At 35.4% G+C, this 13,983-nt stretch overlaps 1 pseudogene; it reads right to left on the bottom strand.

Annotated features, from left to right (window-relative positions):
* Positions 1 to 3,920: 3,920 nt before the first annotated feature.
* Positions 3,921 to 12,407, bottom strand: LOC106057351 (ficolin-1-like; annotated as a pseudogene).
* Positions 12,408 to 13,983: the final 1,576 nt, after the last annotated feature.

Raw genomic sequence — 13,983 nt, 5'->3', positions numbered from 1 at the left:
ATCAGTTATGTAATAATCATAAATGCCATTTTTTCTAATTCTTTTCATTGGGTGGCTGTCATAATTTTGGCATTTTCAAGTTTGTTAGCTTTGATAAAGTCTATAGACTCAATTCCTTTGTGATATTAGCTCTGCTAATTAGCTATACTAAATTGTAACTAAATTGTAAAAATAAGTATAGATAATAAATAACGGTGTCATAGAGGTAAACATATTATGTTATAATATAACACAAGGACCTAATAACAAATTATAAGATTCTAATGTCATTGAAACTCAATCTTGCTTTTGTCTAATTCACTTATTTACAATTAGATATCAGGTTCTCATCTTGATTCTTAATGATGACATTGTGAACTGTTAATATTTATTCGAGACCCTCAAAAAATATTATAAATACCGTATCTATAATTATTATTATAATTTTTTTTACACATAACCATACATCAATAGGATTATAATTTGCTAATGGGACAAATATTTTTCTAAGCAGTCAGTTAAAATACTAGAGCCTAGGAGAACTGTATGAAGTAAAACAAAACAAAAGAAAATATATAAAAGGAATTATTATATTATTGTTTATATATTATTGTTTATGTTTTCAAATAATAACCTTATAATCATCATAATTAGTTCTATAATTTGCAACCATAAGGGCATGTGTGGTGTATAGCAATAATATATGATAATATTGGTTAAAACAAACAAATCTATGTTCTAAATGAACTATTTACATTCATATATCAGTAATTGATTCCTACAGTGGCATATCCTGCCATGTACACTGGGAGTGTACGTTACAAAAAATTAAAATTTGAAAAGACCATGCTATAAAAGTTAAATCTATTAATTAATTATAATACTAGAATACTTTATGTTTCTAAATCAATTAATCTTATTTGAAAATATTTATATAAATGTGTTATTACTTACATTTTCCAAATTAGTTTCTTTTTTTTTTTCAATTTTTGACAATGTTGTCACTTTCAAGCGCAATAAAATAATAAAAACGCAATTGTAAAAGTCAAACAGCATGTGGCAGACAAACTTGTTCTTAAACGATAACAAAAGGAAAAACAGTTTTTGAAAAACGTACACTGCCAGTGTACATAGTAGGATATGGATTAAAATGATCAAGTTTTTACTAATTGTTACAACTTACAGTGACCGTTTCGTTTAAAAAAGGTTGATTTATAGTTCATTCCATGGGCGTAGCTAGGGGGTTTTTAGGGTTCAACCCCCCACCAAATGAAATCCCCCCTGCGGGGGGGGGGGAGGGAATCGGAATTTAGTGACTGATTTTTGCGTTGATTTTGTTATTTTAAGTGAGATTTTAATACTAAACATCACTTGCCCCAGCACAGCCAAAGTTTCTTTAAATTTAAAACCCCTTACTAGGTTGTTTTGAGTTTAAAACCCCTACCAGGGGGTTTTGAGTTTGATTTTAAAACCCCCTACCAGCGGGGTTTTGAGTTAAAACCCCCTACCAGGGGGGTTTTGAGTTTAAAAACCTCTACCAAGGGTTTAGCAGTTAAATCCTCCTTATCCATAAAACAAAACCCAAAAAAAAATTTAAACGATAATCCCCAAATTCCGAAAGCACAATTAAAGAAGATTTTGATTTTAAAACCCCCTCCAAAATTTATGATAAACGCCCTATTCAATGTAAAAAAAGCAAATTACAACTCAAAATTTTGAAGGGGTTTTGAGTTTTTACCCCATCCCTTCTTCAGTAGGGTTTGAAGCTTTTTGAGATGGAAAACCTCCATCTTCAATATTTTTCTAAAGCAAACTACAGTTAAAAAATTCTATGACCGTAGTTAAATGGGGTTTTGAATAAAATTAAAAAAAACTCCAGAGATTTTTTAGTTTAAACCCCCAACAGATGATTTTGACGATAAAACTTCCCTTTTCGATATAAAATCTAAAGCAAACTACAGTCACCTAATTCCAAGATCCTATTCAAGAGAGGTTACTCATTTCTACCAGTGGCAGGGCTCCATTAATAAAGTGCAGTGAATAGTCATATGCGAAATTGAAAAACACTAAATGTGGCTAAGTGTTTAGGAGTCTGTTATAGAGATCGGGTCTAATTCAAGAAAATCCTATGCCGAACTGGGAGTCGACCCCTTAGTAAGATTGTGACAGAGCGTTGGATGAGGTTTGCGGGACCTGTTCTCCGAAAAATGAATTACGCATAATTAGAGTTGCGATGACATACTATTATGTACAACTTGGCGCCACACATTCATGGAGGTCCTCAGAGCAGGTGGGAAGAGGCTTCAGATATTACCAGTGACAGATTTTTGTGGAAACAATTTGACGGCAAAAGCGCCGAACGGCGCGGGAAGGTCTAACTAGTAAGAAAAGCAGATTAGGTTTTTGAAATAAAACTTTTTAATAGCAGGAAAATGCTTTGTATATACCTCAGAATATGCCTTTTGTTGGCTTTCAATACCATCTAGAGATTTTGATTGGTTGGGGCCTCGCACAGGACTCAAAACTGTTTTTTTTTTTTTTTAGAGATGAAATAGTGAAACTTGTGTCAAATGTTATTGTTGGTGTCACTAGGTTTTAAATCATAACAATAATAATAATCTTTGTTAGTTGTGAGGAAATTTTTTTTTTACTATTGTGCATTGCAAAAAAAATAATTTGCATAGTTTTATTTTAAAACTTACATTTGGGGCCTTTCAAATTCACTTTTCTTAGGACCTCCAATTATCTAAGGATGGCCATGGATGACTGTTTAAAAAAAAAAATATCCATAAATCTTAAGTAATATAAAACTAAAACTGTACACATTTTTTTGTGTGTATTAGGGGAGGGGGGTTGTTATAGTAGGTCTGTACACTGACCTGCGATGCTGCAACCTGTGAGCAGTTTAGACCAATTGCTCGTTGCCACATCACAGGTCACGATGCAGCATCAAATTATTGGTATAAACCACCCAGGGGGTTTTATGTGGAAGATCATTGGTTAGGCCTACTATAACTATTGGTCATGGTTCAACCCTTGAACCCCAACCTTCCGGCTACATCCATTAATGTGCGCCAAAAGTTGGGTTAACAACCATGTAGGCCTTAGAGTTTTTTTCAGTTTCAATCATAAGACATTTTGACCAGTTTACACCAAAATTTGTTTGCAAGGTTCCCGGTCATTTCATCCCCGGTCACTTCATCCCCGGTCACTTCATCCCCGGTCATTTCATCCCCTGGTCACTTCATCCCCTGATATTTTCATCATCTGATCATTTTTATCTGTAATTGTAATTTTAAAAATCATGAAATGAGCAATATTTAATGTATTCATGATGAAATGACCGGTCACCGTTTGCAATAATAAATTAAAAAGCAAACAATCAGGGCTTTTAATGTTTATTTCGTACTGGAAACGTTTTTTTTTAAATCAAAATGTGTTTGTATTTATAATTTGAAAAAAAAACAAAAACTACAACAGAAACAGGCTTTTTAATGTTTGTAACACACTGGACATTGTTTTCTTCAATTAAAAAAGAACAACAAAAACATCAGGCTTTTTAATGTTTGTTTCCAATTTCTTTGCACCAAAATTTGTTTGCATTAATAAATTAAAAAAAAAAAAGGCCTTTTAGTGTTTATTACAATAGCTAGCTGCAATAGCAATTACAAGATAATTGTTAATACTTGATATATGTGAGTTACGGTACCCCATTAACATAGCACCGACAAAATAGCGCTGAAAAAAATACATTTTAGTCATTTTGAAAGAAATACTTTAGATATCATAAAATATGAATATGCAAACAGTAAGCAAAAATCATAATAAGCTAAAATGGATAATTTTAAAATATAGCATTTATTTACATTCCAAAAGTGAACTTCATAAATACGCAAAGATACTTGTCAAATTTTTGCACACACACACACACACACACACGCGCGCGCACACACACACACACACGCGCGCGCACACACACACATTAGTTGTCTCGATACTTTAATACGAATTGATTGTTTGAATAAGTGTCTATTTAAAACTTGTATTAACTCTTTCTCTCCGTCTTATTTTTCTCTTTCCTACGAATTTTTTTTTTTTTTTTAATTTTTGCTTCAATAACTTTTTCGTCTGTAATCAGAAAATGTTTAATTTGGTCTAGAAATAAAGAAGAATGCATGCTCTTTTTATATAACACAAGAATAGTTGATACAATTTATACAATCAAACATGAATTTAAATAATTGAGTTCAAATCAATGATGATATCATCAATTAGGAGGGAAAGCGTTAATCTAATCTCTATGTTTACATTTCATTCTTCTCTTAGTCAATTTCTCTTATTTTTATCTCACTAAAGGAGACACTCTCCCAGACAGTAATAGTGTCCCAAAAAGCTCCATTAGGTTCCCCCCACCCCCAATTACCGTTAAGGTTGACATCAGCACAGTCTTGGTACCACCAGGCACCACGTCTTATTATCGCACAGTTATCATTTTGCGAATCATCATTGTCTTTATCAAAGGTAGTAAAAAAACTTATTAACATGTCGCTTCATGCTGTCGCCAGCGGTGCCTGAGTAGCTTCCTATTATGAGCTTGTAATTGTTATTTTCATCTAACAATTTAAAGTCTGAGTAGTGAGCGAAATATTTCTTATTTTCATATTCCAAATCAAATCTTAGTTCGTATTTTCTGCTAGATGTTAAATTGAAAATGTTCTCATTGCCCAGATAAAATTCACCAATGTTGTAATCTCCAAAGCCGTCACGATACTCCTGCCAGTTTTTGTAGAAATCAACATCTCCGTGGATTCTTCTCTGAAAGATGATCCATCCACCGCCGTCTGTCTTCGTATCACACATGACCTCTAAACCGGAAGCTAAAGTCACCACAATGCGGTCTTGTGTACTGACGACATCGCGACAGGACGTCGGCTTTGGTAGACACTTGCAAGAGATTTGTAACTTTTTGTCCACTAAAGTTAAAAAAAAAAAATAAACAACAGAAAAATAAGAATAAACAAGGTTACAAGGGTGGAAACACAAACTTAAAATCGGCCGCCGAAGTGTTCCACCCATGCAGGCTTCAATATTTTCAGAAAGAACATCCGAATTAAATTATATCAAAGACAAATGAGAGATAAGAATGGAGAAAGAAGGTTGACAGATCTTGAATATTGCCCCAACGGTCCAGCAGATCAAAGGATAGGTGCAAGTGAATGCAAGGATAGATGTGAACCTGGCCTAACTAGTTCCCCTTTCAGACCTTGTGGTCTATAGGGCAGATGATGTAAAGTTCATCTGTTTTTGTGGCCTACGATTAACGAGGGTGTCATGTAGCCAGCACAACGACCAACCGCCTTTACTTTTCCCCAACTAATGTCAGGTACCCATTAGAGCTGGGTGGTCTCAGAGGCGCCCAAGGTTTCCGAAGTTGAAAATCCCAGTCTTCACCAGGATTCGAACCCGGTGCCCCCCGTTCGGAAGCCAAACGCTTTACCGCTCAGCTACCGTGCCTCTCCAGTGCAGCATAGTAGTGAGTTTAAGAAAATGCAGTTTACAAGGTTACTATTTGTTTTAAATTAGGTCTAACTTATAATACATACTAATTAGCTTTTTCTCTTTAAAAACTGCTTGCATAAGTGATTTAAAAAATTAGATTTTTCTATTTCAGAAAAAAAAATAGCCGTTGCATCAGAACTTTGAATGGTCAAAAATATTGTGATGTCGGATTTTCACTATCATTTCTAGTTTACGAGATCTAAACGGGACTGACGGACAGACGGACAGACATTTCACACAAAACTAATAGCGGCTTTTCCCCTTTCGGGGGCCGCTAAAAAACAAATTAAAATTCACACTCTATCTTCTTTATACAACTTATCGAGCGATTGTGCGACAATATATATTAGATCACAAAAATGTGTGCCATATAGGCGTTTTACCTTTTTTGTGTGTGAAAATTAAATGAATGCCAACGAATGTTTGTTTGCTCTTTTAACTTATATTACATTTTATTTTCATGCTTAAACGTTGCAAAAACACATGATTAATAATATGTTGTTCCGGTTGTTTAAAGTAAATAGCATGTAAATGCTACATGAACATCTCTCTCTATACTGACTTATATTTCACTTTAAAATTGTTCCGGATAATGTATCATAACAAATAAGTTATATCAAATGATTGTTTGAAATCGTATAATTGACTGATATTAAATATTTTTACTTCACTATAGTTTAATTATCGATATCAAATTGTTCCGTATTGTCATCTTCAAACAAATTTATGTCAGATGGCATTGTTTTTATAAATATATCAACGACAGGATTTAAAAAAAGAAAAAAAAAGTAATGAACTAAAACGATTATTGACAGGGCCGGTTCTACTGATTGCGGGGCACTATGCGAAACGGATTGCGCGGGGCCTATTCTGGGTTGTGATAAGGATAATAAGCGAAAATTAAGATTTTCTATTAGAAAATAAATTCTTCTTTGCATTTTATTCATACTTTGCTAAGTACAAAATCACTGTCAAATTAAGTTTACGAGCCATCTACAGTAGATAGTAGTTTCCATACAAAAAGCCGATAGACATTCAGATCTGCTTTTTAGATAATTAATCGACCAGCAAAATATCGTTTTTTAAGAGGTTGAGATAGATTTAGATCTATATTTGTACGCTAATGACTCTCTCTCTCTGTAGCATTTTACGTCTTGAGAGATCTTTTCCCTTTGCAACTTCTTGTGTGACTAAAGAGCCCAATCCTTGATACACAGCTGCGATTGCAGGTTGGGCATATATAATCACCTGGCACCCTGCTCTTTTTACAGCACTTCCTCATTGGTTATCTTATGTTGCCACCTTATTTTAAAGATCCGCCTTAGCCATCGGAGGTGGAAGACATTCAGCTTTTTTTTTCCTGCCATGAGTAGGTTGACCATGTTTCACTTCCGTATAGCAAGGTCCTCAACACACATGTCCTGTAGACTAGGGCTTTAGTACTGCTAGTCAGCAATATGTTGTCCCAGACTCTTTTCTGCAACCGTGACATGGTGGCCATTGCCTTGGCTATCTTGTTGTTTATGTCTTTATCCAGTAGAGTGTTGTTGGATATGATGGAGCCAAGGTAACAAAAGTGATCAACAATTTCTAGTGGCTTGCCATTAATGCTTACTTGAGGTGCAGTGTTTGTTTTTTGGACAAGTATCTTAGTCTTGCTTTGACTGATAAGAAAATCTAAAGGTTAATGAAATTTTCAATAGCTTTTATTTTTTTTTATTATTAAAATGACGGACGGACAGACTGACAGACGAAACGCACAAAAAATGCGGCTTTAATCCTCTTTACATAAATTTTATTAGAACTATATGCATCAATGTTTATAAACCCTTGTTAAATTCCTTGTGTTAATAAAGACAATTTTGGTAATAGCCCAAATGTGAATTATTTTTCCTTTAACGAAGAAATGATTTAAATGTAATGCTAAAGTAACCGCGGGCAGCGGGTAATATCTGTCTAGTGTATATATATATATACATATATTGTCACTATCTTAAGGTTGGAGCCATAGAGTAGATACCCCATATAATGTTGTGAAAGTTATTCACAACTCATGGTTTAACAAGGATAACAGCCTGGTCGAGAGGCTAAGTGCGCTTGTCTACCTAGAAAGGGGGCTCGAGGTTCGAGACCCAACTCAGTCAGAGTTGCGTTTACTGAGCGCCTAAAGGCAGCACGGAAAACCAACTCCTAGAAACCCCCTCCCCCCCCCCACTGGTCCACAAATTAGATTGGACCAAAGCGCTCTGAGCATGCCATAAGCATGAAAGTAGCACTATATAAAAGCTATAATAATAATAACCTGAAGTGAGGCAGTCACTTGATAGTAGTTAGAGAGCGTCAGTAAAGGAAAAAAAACGTTTGGGTTCTCAGAGAGGAAGGGCGTATGTTTTGGAGAATTCTATTGCATTGTGCAAAGTGTTAAGGAGTATCATTACAAAGCCTGAGAAAAGATCATTCTAAAGGGTAACTAGACTCATGACCCAAAAGTGGCTGTAATTGATGGAGAGTGTTATATGGTTTCTTTTACATGTATCATTTTTTTTTTAAATTAATGTAGAAGCTAATATAACTCGTGACAATCTGTTCAAATTTCAGCAGGGCATTGCAACAAGAAGAGCTCTAACCAGGTACTATCGAGACAACAGTCCGGAGCGCCTGCAACACGAACGATCAAGGGCCATATCAAGTAAAGTGGGGGGAAAGTTGATTTATTTAATAAGAAAATAAAAACAAAATTATAAAAGAAAATGGGGTAGAACTCCGTCCTTAAAACTATATCTACCAATAGTGTACAATATATTTTTCGTATTTGATTTCAAACAGAATAATTAATTACTAGATCTAATAATAATTGACTAATTTAGTATTTTTATTTATTGATTCATGTTTTGTTAGGTACAATAAATAATGGAATTGTTACCGTGCGTTATAGACGTTAATTGAGCTCCAGGTCCTAGATCAGGGTCAACGTTTGAAGTCTGTAATGTAATTAGACATAAATATCCACATGAAAGCCTAGTTTATAGTTGCAACATTGTAATATAAATAAAAGATAAAGTTCCTTTTTCAGACCATGCGGTCTATAGGGCAGATGATGTTAAGGTCATCTGTTTCGTTGGACAACGGTTAACGAGAAGGGTGTTATGTGGCCAGCACAACGACCAACCGCCTCTACTTTCCCCAACTAATGACAGGTACCTATTAGACTCAGGGGCCCTCTAAAAATCCCGAAATGCAAAATCCCAGTCTTCACCAAGATTCAAAACAAGGACCCCAGGTTTAGAAGCCAGGCGCCTAAATACTCAGCAACCGCGCGTCTAATTTAAAATGAAAACCTTATTTGTTTTTATAATGACATAAATAACCGTATTAATGCAGTCATCAGTGATGTCTTTGTAAGTTTTTCCGAGTTAATCGCATTTTTAAAAATCCAGTTATAATTGTTAAGCTTGATGTAGAAAAAAAATCTGAATGCTGTATTTCAAAACTGGGTTTAGAGGTCTGGAGAAAACTACCTGGTGATAACTTTTTCTTTGTTTTTGCTTTTTATAAAATTCTTAAATAAATACATTTAAGGCAGTTTAAACATTGGATTTGAGACGCGGTGGTCGAGTGGTTTGTCGCTCGACTTCGGAACCAGGGGTGTTGGGTTCAAAGCCTGGTGATAACTTTTTCTTTGCTTTTGCTTTTTTTTAAATTCTTAAATAAATACATTTTAGGTAGTTTAAACATTGGATTTGAGACGCGGTGGTTGAGTGTTTTTCGCTCGACTTCGGAACCAGGGGTGTTGGGTTCAAAGCATGGTGACGTCTGGGATTTTATTTAGCTGGGCAAAAGTAAAAATGGTTGGTCATTATGCTGGTCACATGACATCTTAGTTAATCGTCGGCCACATAAACACATGAACTTTTCATAATCTGCCTTATACATCAGCTAGGTTCCGAAAGGGGAACTTACTTACTAAACATTTTATTAAGAGGCATGGAAAAAGATCATTATAAAATCTCTAGATATATGCCCAAATATGCCTAGACACATCTAGATGTTAGTTTAAGTGTAAATGAATACAGCACAACGTTATTCCATTTCTGTCTTAAAGTATAACAATAGAAACCTGTTCATATAATGTTAATTCCGTTTGTAATTTTAATTAAATATTATTGTAAAATTTGCAATAATATTTGAATAAATGTAATAAACATTGGTATTTTACATCTGCGTAAAAATCAATAAAAGTAGGTAATCTCAGCTCACTGTATTGGTTCAACAAAAAGAACTAGCTAGCACTAGTGTTAAATGTAACATATTTCAAGAAAGTTGATGGGCAGGGTGACACCCTGGGCTACCGCACTAGGTGCGACACTTTATAGGGAGGTTTACATGCTGATCTTAGGTGATCATTTAACACTACTCTACTTATTCAAGAACAGTTTGAAGAATGTTATCAAAGACGACGTGTTGCACCTTTTGCTTTTATGTGAAAAATAACGTCAATTTTATACAATTTCTTTAAACAATCAAAACAAGACAAGGCTTGAATATTTTTCTCGTCCATTGGGGAATTTGATGGGGGCCGCCTCTGAGTTTGTGTGATAACACAAATTCTCTTTGTAATCTTTGTTTTTTTTTTTTTTAAATTGATTTTCTTTTCTTTCAAGGACAAAGAAGAATACAAATATTATTCATCCTAAGTCTTGTTGTTATTTTCCTAATATCTTGTAAGATAAATTTTTGATAAGGACTAAGCTTAATTAAATAAAAAAAAATAAGACTTGAAAATAACTGACTTGAAAAGAGCATGCCAACATCAGAGGTTGAATCAATTCATTGATTTCTTTTTCATATTTAGCGATGGATGGTCTTAAACCTAGAATGATATTAAAACCTAATATTCTTAACAAAAAAAAAACAACAACAAAATAAGCCTTTTAATTTTACAATGGCATACATATCCAATATAGAAAGTAGAATGTAAGGCGTATGTATGTATGTATATATGTATTGTGATGGATGTTTCATTCTGTACTGAAGTCAACTGTAGATGTTTGTTAGATTTCAATCCATTACTCATCAAGCGTTTTGGGTTTCTTGTTCGGGTGTATTCAATGTAGTTAAACAACAGCACAAAGATAACACAAATCTATTTTAACAAGTGAAAAGATGTGGTCAACACTGATGAACAATGAATAATAAGTTTAATCCAATAAAAGGCCACAGTCAGAGTCTCTGTCAAATAAAACACGTCTTTACCCAAGAGAATTCTATTGCTAACAGATTTTCCAGTCTCTAACCCAAAATATCCCAAGTGTCACTAGTCCCTTTCAATATACGTCTTCTATGGTGCGTCGCTAAATAACTAATACTATAAACTAAGTGCCTAACAGTATGTATGTATGTATGTATGTATTTATGCATGTATGTATGTATGTATGTATGTATGCCCTGTATACTAATCAAAACCGTTTGTCCAATCTTGATATGACATTGTATAAATGTTCCCTAGATCATGGTGAAGGCCGTGGTGCAGGGGTTCTCAACCTGTGGGTCGCAACCCCTTTGGGGGGTCGATTGACGATTTGCCAGGAGTCGCCTAAGACCATCGAAAAAATGAATTATCATTGTCCATTCTTCTATTGCTGTGTGTGTATACGGAGAGGGGGAGGGTCGCGGCAGAGTGGGGGGTTGTAAAAAGGGGTCGCCGAGCCTAATACGTTGAGAACCACTGCCGTAGTGTATGTTTAATGTCCCCTACCCTCACACAATGGGGAATAAAAAAAAAAAGAAAATACCTAAATGTATCTCTATTAAAGAGCAAAGTCTTTTACATATTAGGTAAACACGAAAGCCGCGCCTCATATTAGGCTAGATTGAAATAAGAATAACACAAAAAAAAAAACCATCAACATTTTTATTTAAAAAACAAAGACGAAAGGTTGTACATAGGGCTACATGCAGTCTACAGGACGTTCAGTACACTATGGTCTAATGTCTTTGTGGACTTTATGGGGTAGAACAGGGGTTCTCAACCTGTGGCTCGCGACCCCTTTGGGGGGGTCGATTGACGATTTGCTAGGGGTCGCCTAAGACCATCGAAAATATTGGATTGTTTTGTCTATTCTTCTATTGCTGTACGTGTGTGTGAGGGTGGGGGTGGGGGGTCGAGGCAAAGTGAGGGATTGTAAAAAGGGGTCGCCGAGCTTAAAAGGTTGAGAACCGCTGGTGTAGAAGGTATCTGGGAAAAAAAGTTTGTGGGCTGTATTGAGGCGCTTACCAAACACAATTCAAGCCACATTGATGGCAAGGGAGACAAGCACGATGTCGAGTCACTCGACTTGTATGGTAGCCACGAGGCATTACACCGCATGCCCCAGTGTCTTGCCAAAGCACTACGGGAGAAGTAGTTCTTCCTGCTTTGTTTTGTTTTTTCAATAGGAGTTCATCTCAAGGGTCTAAGCTGTTTCTATCATGACCACACATCTTTAAACGGATAATTTTATTAGCAAATATGTATAGATTTGTAAATTATTTTTTAAGAAGCATTATTTTAGTCGTACTTTTTAAAATGTTTCTATAATGTATTAAAATTACCATAGTAATTAACCGCCTTTACAAAATCCTTTGAAAACACACTACTTTCTGTCCCTATTGGTATTGAAACTACCTACATACACTACAGAGGCTATCACTGAATTAACCATACCGATATATCTCACAGACGTGAAGACATCTACTCAACCTCAAACTGGGACTTCGTCAAAACATTTCTCATTTCAAAGTTCAATTTATTTACCTGCAAAATTCACCAGTAGAATCACAAGAAATATATTAAAACACCGAGGTAAAGTCGTCATTTTTTGTTTGGCATACAAGAGCTTAAAACTCTTAGCACAGGCAAGAAACAAAGTCTAATTAGTTAAGTTAGTCTACTCTGGGAAATTATTTATTGATAAACTATGCAGATTGACATGTTAAGTTTGTCAAGTGCTTTCATTTTATTAATTCTCGGCATGTGCGTTTGTGTCCTGTTGTATTCGCCTCTTGCTGATCTAAAATTGCATCCTTGTCTCAGTAAGTGTTATTTTTTTAGCGCCTCTCAAAAGGGGGAAAAAATGTGTGTAGTCTGTCTGTCCTTCCGTTCGTCAATTCCGTTTACATCGCAAAAATTTAGATAATATATTAAAAATGCGATATTTTGATAGTTTCGATGCAAATGACGAGCTCTCTTTAATGTTATTTAAAGCAAGTTGGCGCCTAAGCTGGTGTTTAAGGTATATATATATATATTTAATTTTTAAAAAATATAATTTTGAGTGTTAGTTGTTGTTCTTTTTTTCTAAATATATTTCTTATAACTTTTCTTTGTATTTAAGCCAAGGTTACATTTCCAGCTTGAGTTATTCTCCACCAAACAATACCCTGTTCATCTCATCTTCCTCAGACCATTTAGACTGGCTAAACAACGAGACCTTTACCACAAGGCTTCTTTTAAATACCCACCACAATTACTGTTTCTGCCAGGATCAATACTTTCATTCAAAGGACGGAATACCTGTCTTAGAACGAAAAAAAAAGGTAGAGAACAAACTGGAATCACCTGCTCAGTGTGCAGGTAACCAGCTCGGACTCACTTAGGTCTTACCGATCACATGCGGAGGCAAAAAAATTAATGCAGTGCAAAGTCCTCAGCCACAAGGCTGATGAAAGTGGTCATCATGGTATTGCGAGGTATTAAAAACATATATGTATATCCCGCTATGTATATATATATATACCAGCTATCCAAGCCTCGCTCGGTAGAATTACTTGTTAACGTAGAGTCGACCTCATTATGACACATTTTCAGAACAACGATAATAAGTGATCGGGTACAGACTAACAATCCGTAGTGTTGCTTTGGGTTCCCGGTCATTTCATCGCCGGTCATTTCATCGCCGGTCATTTCATCCCTGGTCATTTCATCCCCGGTCACTTCATCCTCGGTCCTCTACTTGCACCACACCTTGGCCTTTGATGATAAGTTATCTGCGGCACGGTCATAATTATTCTAATCGCACTTCTATCTCTCAAATGATTTTTTACTACTTCCACCAAACCTTGGCCTTCGATCCGGATAATATTATGATATTACAACCCCCACATCCAATAGAAGCGCTATAGCTAAGTACACACCCATATTTACATTATAATATAAGATTTCTCATTAAGAATACAAAGTGGAAGAGTCATAAAATGTCAAAAGCATTCTACATAATCATATTTATATATACAATATTTAATTGGGGATGAAATGACGGGGATGAAGTGACCAGGGGATGAAGTGACCAGGGTATGAAATGACCGGGGATGAAGTGACGGGGATGAAGTGACCGGGGATGAAATGACCAGGGATAAGGTGACCAGGGATGAAGTGACCGGGGATGAAGTGACCGGGACGAAGTGACC

This window comes from Biomphalaria glabrata, chromosome 13 (assembly GCF_947242115.1).
Source record: "Biomphalaria glabrata chromosome 13, xgBioGlab47.1, whole genome shotgun sequence".
Taxonomy (NCBI): Eukaryota; Metazoa; Mollusca; class Gastropoda; family Planorbidae; genus Biomphalaria; species Biomphalaria glabrata.
This window is presented reverse-complemented; position numbering and strand designations above follow the sequence as displayed.